We start from the raw sequence: 9,161 nt of genomic DNA, 5'->3' as shown, positions 1-9,161 counted from the left end.
ACATGTTTTAAATGATGAATTGCGATCAAGCAGGGTTAATTCTGGGAGGCCAAAATGGTTCAACATCAGAAAATCCATGTGTGCAATTCAATATGTTAAGATACCAAAGGAGGAAAACCATTTGAGTACCTCAGTAGATGCTGAAAAGGCATTTGATTAAATTCAGCACACATTGTTATTAAAAACTTAGTAGATAAAAGAGGTAGAAGCAGCCACTTGGAACTCTGTTTTTTTTTTGGGGGGGGGGCTAGGGGGCGTACCAGGGATTGAACTCAGGGGCACTTGACCACTGAGCCATATCCCCAGCCCTATTTTGTATTTTATTTAGAGACAGGGTCTCACTGAGTTGCTTAGTGCTTCACTTTTGCTGAGGCTGGCTTTGAACTCTGGATTCTCCTGCACGAAGACAAAAAGGAAGGTATCAGCTGTCACCATAAATACTACCATTACCCAGATAGAAAATACAAGAAAATAGAATGGGAAGTCATGAGATATTGAACTAATAAAGAAGATACAAAATCACCTCTTGGAAAAATCACAAAAAATGCTAAATTATGTAGGCTTATGTATCTCAAAAATATGGGAGGGGCTAGGGTTGTAGACTGCTTGCCTAGTATGTGTGAAGTCCTGGCTTCAATCCTCAGCACCACATAAAAATAAATAAATAAAATAAAAATATTGTGTCCAACTATAACTAAAAAAAATATGGGAGATCTATGTGGGCAAAATTAAAGTTTGTTGAAAAGCACACACACAAAATAGACATTATGGCTGCTGAATGGGAAAGTTTGTTATTATATCAATGTCATTTTCCTTGAAAATTAGTCTTATGCATTCAATTCTGGAGTAAGCAAAATTTTAATTGAAATTTTTGGTAGCCACTTGACAAACTTATTTTAAAGTGTGTATATATGGCCTATACCTGGGAGGGCAGAAGGAAAGCCGGTAACAGTAGTTGATTATACAATATACAAGAGAGAGATTTAGGCATGCATGCTGTACCCTCCGGTGTCCATATGCATGAGTTCAGTACCATGTGTGTGAGTTCCCTAGACAACAAACTAAATCAAATTAAAATATAGGGCTCATGTGGATAAAATTTATTTTGGGGAAAAAAACCACATTATTTTTGGGAAAAAAGGTAATGATATCAAATAGGAAAATGTAATCCATTATTCAAGGCTTTGTTATTGAAGCAGAAATGGTTGAACATACAAATGGATTAAAATAGAGAGTTTAAAAATAGTTATCTATATATGGTAGTTCACTTTATAGCAAAGGTAGCACTTTCAATCAGTGGGCAAAATAATGAATTATTTAAATAAATATCAAGCTTTGCTAAGAGCCACAGCCAGGTAATATGATGCATGGCATTTTTGGTTGAAAGGTGACGCCAGCTAGCCATTGAGATGATATGATTATGTTAAGATTTGCATTCATATAGATATTGGACTCCTGCTGTTCACCTCGGCCTGCTACAGGACTCCTGGAGAGTTCCCATTGGTTGGGGAAGTGCAGTAGGAGGGAATTCCGGGGGAGGAACTTTCTCTGGGGTTCCGGGAGAACAAGGCGTGAGTGGACAGGCAATCTTCCCAGGCGCGGACCGGGCATTGGTGGCAGTTTCAAAAAATAAAGTTTGTTCCTGCTTGAGTGGCTCGTGATTTTGTGCCCAGCCAGACTGCGGCAAAGCTTCCTCTGTTTCCTCTCTGTAAAGTGGCTGGTGGCTTCAGAGGATTCTTAGAAGGGTTATGAAATATTATTTGGTCCTAAAAAGGAAGGGATTTCTGAAACTTGCTATATAAAACATGGATGAACCTTGAAGCTATTAGGCCAAGTGAAATAAGCCAATCACAAAAAGGTAAATATTGTATGATTCCAGTCCTGTGAAGTACTGAGAGTAGTCAGATTCATAGATAAAGAAGTAGAAATGGTTACTGGTGTTTATTAGGTTTGGGACAGGGCAAATAGGAAACTAGTGTTGGTTATTTGTTTTTGATTTTTGCTTTGGCACCAGGGATTGAACCCAGGAGCACTTACCACTGAGTCACATCCCCAGCCACTTTTATGATTTATTTTGATAGACAGGGTCTCACTAAGTTGCTGAGACTGGTTTTTTAAAAAAATATATATTTTTTTTAGTTGTGGATGGATACAATACCTTTATTTTATTTTTATGTGGTGCTGAGAATCAAACAAAGTGCCTTCCACATCCGAGGTGAGCCCTCTATCACTAAACTACAACTCCAGCCCCTGAGACTGGTTTTTGAATTCCGGATCCTCTTGCCTCAGCCTCCCAAGTTACTAGGATAGCAGGCATGTGCCAGCGTGGCTGGTGGAACGAGTGTTTAATGGGTACACAGTTTCAGTTTTGCCAAGTGAAGAGAGTTCTGGGTGTTCATGGGGGTGATGGCTACACAACAGTGATTGTCCTTCATGACACTGAACATACACTTAAAAATGATGAAAATGGGGGCTGGGGCTGGGGCTCAGGGGTAGTGAGCTCGCCTAGCATGCATGAGGCACTGGGTTCTAGCCTCAGCACCACATAAAAATAAAATAAAGATATTGTGTCCACCTAAAGCTAAAAAAATAAAATTTTAAAAAATGATGAAAATGGTTTAAAAATAGTAAAATTGTATAATTTTAAAAAACCTTATGATATATATTACTTATAATTCTATTGTAATTCTATACTATTGGAAGATTGCAACAAGTCCAGAATGTCCTGTGTGGCCTCGCATTTCTTTTTTATTTGTTTTTGCTCCTGTTTGTTTTTGTTTTTAATCCTCTGAAGTGACTGTGAACAGGGCAGGGATGGAATGCCCAGGTGTGCAGGTAGGTTTCATGATGGGTAATGCCTATATCGTTTTTCTTCAATACTTTCCCAGGAAGTTTCCAATTGTTCTTTTTAGAGTGAGGGTGGGTGAGGGGGAGTGTAAGAAGTTGTCACTTTGAACACTGTTTGGGTTGCCTCCCCAAGGAAGCCAGCCGGCCAGGGCTGTGGGTGTTGGTGATGAAAACGGTTGTGGGTGGGTGGGTGCATGGGCAGCAGCCTCAGGCCTCCACTCAGCAAGGCCAGGACATGTGCATTAGCAAGTGGGGCAGGGGAAGGGGAAAACAGGTGCTTCCCATGACTGTCCTTTTTGTGTCACTTCTTTGTATTTTGCCCATTTATCAGTTTTTCCTTGGGACGTCAAGTTTCTTTGTCAGGGTCTCTGGTTATGGATGAAGTGCAGAAAGGTAGGCATCTTCATGTCACCTCAACCACACATGTGGGACTGAGCCTGTCTTACTCCCCTGGCTTCCCTTTCCCTACCTAGTGTGGCTTCCCAGCTCCAAGTGGCTGAGCCTTCTGGCCCTGGCCAACCCACAGACGAGGGCCCCATCCAACCTCCTGCCTCTAGACAGAGCTCTCGAAGGCTCTCTGGCCACATGTGTCCCAGGACTCAAGGAATTTTCTGGACTGGAGGATTTCCATAGTGCTTCAGTGCTCTGAGAATCTGAGAGTTGTCACCTGTCTTAATTCTTGGTGGGCTGAGTGGATATACAATGAGTTAAAATAGTAACTACCTTGGCATCTTTTCTGCCACTAAATGACATTCTCAGCTCTCAGCAGGGAGTTGAACTGAACCCAAAGTAGGAAACTGATATTTTAATTTGAATTGAAACTGAACTCAAATAACAATATTGTTCTCTCTTTGAAGCTTGAATTAGATCTGACCTGGACGAAATCCAGAAAATTTCTTACCCTATTTCTTCTCTCTAAAAACAACCCACAGGACCAAACTCAGATCTTTCTGTATTCTGAAACTGCTTTTTGTTTTGTTACATTTTCCCACCTGAGTAGAGTAATACGTCAAATGAATTTAAAAAAAAAAATCTTCATGTTATCAAGATAGAAGCTTGACCTCTGAAATGCAGATTTTTACCTTTGCCATTGAAAGAATAATAAAAATGAGTCTGTGAGTTTTGAGGATTATTTTTTTAATTAGAAAATTTTAAGAAACTTATATGAAATTGATCTGAAGCTCCACGTTGTGTGTTCATTTTTTGTGTCTTTTGGTTAAAGTAATAAACTCAAGCAACTACACAGAACTTTTAAAACTTTGGTGATCATCGTAATCCCATATTTGTGTTGCAGGCTCTTAAATGAGTATGAGTAGGGTGGTAATAAATGTAGACTCCATGTGTCAAATGCAGTCATCTCAAGACCTGGGACAACTAGAATACAGCTGGTGGGCTGGGGATGTAGCTCAGTGGTAGAGTGTTTGCCTACAATACAGCTGGAGCTCAGGTTCTCCTTGTTGAGTGAATGAATTCAGGGGGAGGTCCTTCAACTACCTTCAATTCAAGGATATACCTGCTTCTGTTACATTATTGACCCTTGGTGTTGATTTCAAATATTTTCTCGGCTCAAACTTTTTGGATTTCTAGACTTGTCTGTGGAAATCAATCCCCTCGGCTCCACCCCGTCTCTCTCTCTCAGCACTGAAACACACTTTCCCCATTTCTGGTAGACATCATATTAATCATTTCTCATTTTCTTCCTGACTTGTCAATTCATCACCAGTCTGCGTGTATATGGCTTCTCTGAATGTTTGATCTCCACTATGATCTTTTCTTTCTTCACTAGAAGTTTCCATGTTGGTTTTTTTAGTTGGAATCATGTACTTTTTCAGAGTCGAAAGGGACTATGTATGATCTAAGAAATTGATTTTCCTTTTCTTTAGACGCCTAAATATTTCTAGCTCTCACATTTTGATTCAAAGTTTGAATTGGTAGATTTGTTCTATTTGTTTCTTCCTATTTTGCTTATGGTTAGCACTAGTGTCTTCCCTTGTATCATAATTGGTGCATTTTCCCCAGACTGCACGTGGGAACTCTGAATAGCAGTGAACAAGAAAAGAAGAAATTATTCCCATATCCTACCCCATCCTCTGATGAACCTGTAGTCTTCAATTTACCCCTTTTGACTTTGCTCCCATTCATTTTTATTTTATTGAGTTTGATTTTTTGGTCCTGGGGATTGAACACAGGGGCACTTTACCACTGAGCCACATCCCCAGCCCTTTTTATTTTCGATAGTGAGACAGGGTCTCATTAAGTTGCTTAGGGCCTCGCTAAGTTGCTGAAGTTTGCCTCAAACTTGAGATCCTCTTGCCTCAGCCTCCAGAGTTGCTGGAATTACAAGTGTGTGTCATGGTGCACAGGACCATCCATTCCTTTTTCCTACAGCAGTAGGAAAAAGGAATGGATGGCCTGACCTTTCCAAGCTCAGTTCCAATGATTAATGCTGCCTTAAAATTCATTCTGTATTCTCTATGGGGAAAGCCCGGGGGGATAAACCTCTGGACAATCCTGGCACAGCACTGTGTCCCCATCTATTTTCCTTTGGAACACTACTTTTCACCCATTGCATCTTTAGCACAGAGCAAGTTTGTGAAGCAGAACCTCTGAGAGTTTTCATCAATGACAGATATCTGTCAACTGAGGTGACTGACCCTTAACCAAAGCTGAGCATGTGATCAGAGCTTAGCAAAGGGGAATCTTGACCTATGAAAATTAGATCTCAAGCCATGTGACAGAAGGACCCTGAAACTGTCTGAATGTTTATGTTGACCCTTAATCTCCAAAGTGACAGAATCAAGAGGGCCTTTAAGAAGTGACTAGGTCTCCTGAATGGGATTAGTGCCCTCATAAAAGGGCCTAAAGGAGTGTGCTTGCACCTTCTGCCATGTGAGGACATGTAGAATGCATCATTTATGAAGAGCAGACCCCCATTAACCCTACTGACACCTTGATCTTAAACTTCCTGCCTCCATAATTGTGAGCAATGAAATTCTGTCACTCATAAGTCACCCATTTTAAGGTATTTTGTTACAGCAGCCTGAATGGACTAAGATAACTCCCAATGGCAAAGCAAGTTCATCCTGAAGGGCAGGACCGCCCATTAATTCCTGTCCCTGGATCTCTGGAGCTGCCCTAGTTCCTGTCCTTGCTGAGGGCTCTTCTTGTGATTCTGGGGCTACTGTGTGGCCTTTAATCTACTTCTGGTCTTCAGTTATCCAGAGCTCATTTTCCTGGTTTGCAACCAAAAAGCTCCTAGTGATAGAAGTGTTTGCAATTATTTGAGGTCTTCCTGTTTCTTCACTGTGCTTCATCCACTCCTCTTTTCTGCTGCCACATTATCAGTGCTCCCTAGATACTCCACAGATGTGGCTCCTCAAATATTGGGCACCAGATTGTTGGGCTCTGAAGTCCACTTTGCCAGCCTCCTTTCAAATACCTGAGCATCCACCTGTACTTCTCTTGATTCCATTTTCTTTGCAAGTTACAGTTGATATTAATTTTTCCATCACTTTGGGATGACAGGGCACATTTGACTGCCTTTTGGAGAACAGCTGAAACTCTACCATTATTTATTTACTTAAACAGAAACCAGCTAAACCAGAATGAGATCCGTCTATCAGAATCCCTTCCACCTGGCCTCCCTCTGACAGCAGGTGACCTTTGGGTGAAGTTGGCACACTTGGCTAGAGATAGGATTCCCAATTGGGTGACATTTTCAGCATACAGCAAGTCTTTGTGAGGCGGTATCTCTGAGAGTTTTGATCTCTCCGCCTTCTTCTTCCCTCCTTCCTCCCTCTCTCCATTTTCCAGTCCCTATATCTGCCTCTCAGGGCTAATATGGTTCTGCTGACCCTCATTAGTCACCTATCTTTGGAAGACTGAGGTTTCCCTCCTCAGGGCAGTGACTCTGGGGAAAGCTCAGAGGGAGTCCCTGAGTCAGGATGAATACAGACAGTCCTTCTCCTTGGCTCTTAGCTGGGGTTGTAGGCTTGATGGCCTTAAGCACCCACCCTGAATCATCAGTTGGTCTGGAATCATCTCAGAGCAGAGCACAACAGTTATACATGTCCTTCTGGAGGGTACCCTCTGGGTCTTTTTCCTCTTTCCATCTTGGCTGATGGAATCAATTAATTGTTGATTGGAGTATGGCAGAGCATACACACTGCTTAATTTTAACCTCTCACCAGCACCAAGACACAGTATCATCAAAGCAAAGTGGAAAAGGGAGGATTCCAGGAGCTTCCTGAGGAGGAAGGTTTCCTAGTATGTGACCTCTTACTGTCAGCCTGGGCTCTGAGTGTGAAGTCCAGTTCTGCAACTTAACTGTAAATTTAGGCAAATTGCTTGTGTGTTGTGAGCCTCAGCTACAAAGATACTATGTTAGTATCTATTTCATAGGATTTTTTTATGATTATTAACTGAGAAAAACTTAACAAGTGCCCAGCCTGGAGACTGGCACATGGTAAAAGTGCAATAAATATAAGCTATTGTTACGGGTAGTAAAACCATCATTAACTCGTCTCTGGGGGAAGAGCAATCTGTGTGCATTCAGCCAGCATTGAGACCTTCTGGAAACAAAGGCTGCAGGAGTACTTCCCTCCTGAGAAGTCAGAACTGGAGATCACAGTGGACCCCTTAAATGGCAATAGAAGCCAGCATAAGACAGATCAAAGCCATTGCACAAGCCATGAGATTTAGAATTCACCCCAGGGAGAAAAAAAAAAAAGGAGAGTGTGAACTCTTAAGTTTTGGGGTAGAACATATTCATACCTGCTACACCCCTAAGTTTGTCCTGGTAGAACTGAAGCAGAGCTGCAGAGCCATTTGGCATATGGAGCAAAGCAACTCACCTCCAACCCCCCACTCCATCCTTCACTAGCACCATTCTCTCCTGGAGGGAAGAAAGAAAGTGTGGTTGGAAGAGTGGCAGGTGCTGCTGGAAAAGGTCTACGATCCCTGACTTCCTCTGTGGATGGCTTCTGTTGGTGGCATTGGAGCAGGAGGCTGGCCCAGGGGTACCTGGGGGTGACTGGTTTGCCAGCAGAACATAGGTGTTATGCTTGGATGTGGTCTGACCCCACCAAAATGCATGTTGAAATTTCATGTCAACGTAGCAGTGTTGGGAAGTGGTGCCTTTAAGGAGGATTTACTATCTTTCTTGTAAAACTGGATCCGTTCCCTGGAGAGTGGGCTGTCATAAAGTGGGTCAGCTCCTTTGTCCTCTCCCTCTATTCCACACGCTCCCACTCACCACTCTCCCACATGCTTCTGCCATGTGATGCTACCTCCATGGAACGACACAGCATGAGGCCCTTGCAAGATGTAGCCACCCGGTCCTGAACTGCTCTGCCTCCAGAACTGTGAGCTAAATAAACTTCTATTAATTATTCAGTCTCAAGTTATTTTGTTACAGCAACAAAAACAACAGTAAAGCAGGTGAATACAACAGGGCAGCTGGATGAGCTGATGCTTGAGAGGCAAGTGGAATGGAAGTGGAGGAGGTAGATTCCCTAGATATTCCTAAGTAAAAATTATAGGAGATTCACAGAGTGGGGAAAGTTGGAGAGATGGGATTTTGGACCCAGATGGTGGAGAATGATGATGTAGGAGGAGGAATGGCCTGAGGGTGGGAGGACTGGTGAGCTTAAGTGCTATTGGGATGTCCAAGTGGGAATATCAGGTATACTACTGGAAATGGGATCATAGGTCTAGAGTGGTGCTTCCCAACTTTTGGATTCAAAATTATTTTACAGTTTTCAAAGATATTGAGTACCCGAAGAACTTTTGATCGAATGGGTTTTTAATCTGTCAATGTTCATTGTATTAGACATTAGAACTAAAACACAAACTATTTTTACATTTGCATAAAAGTAACTATCCTAAATAAATATTACACTTGAACATAAATAACATGAAATTTTCTGAAAAAAAAAATTAGTGATCATTTTTACAAGTCTCTTTAATATCTGGTTTAACAAAAAAGCTTGATTCTCTGAGCTGGTTTTACATTCAGTTTGCTATGAAGTATATTGTTTTAGTTGAAGTTTATGAAGAAAACACAGATGCACACAGAGAGGTGCTTGGACAAGGGATGACCTTACAGCGACCTCCACGAGGGATCTTAGAGCACACTCTAGAACTGTTGGTCTAGAGAGAGGTCATGGCTTTAGATAAATGTCTTGGAGTAATCTATTCAAAGATGATAATTGTGATTTGAGAGTAGAAGAACTCTGTTTGGGAGAAGAAAGAAAGCAAATGCGGAGAGCCAAGATCTCTGAGCATTGGGCACACTTATCCAGTGGATCTTCATT

Source organism: Urocitellus parryii, chromosome 7, assembly GCF_045843805.1.
Source record: "Urocitellus parryii isolate mUroPar1 chromosome 7, mUroPar1.hap1, whole genome shotgun sequence".
NCBI classification, from domain to species: domain Eukaryota; kingdom Metazoa; phylum Chordata; class Mammalia; order Rodentia; family Sciuridae; genus Urocitellus; species Urocitellus parryii.
Note: the sequence above shows the minus strand (reverse complement) of the source record.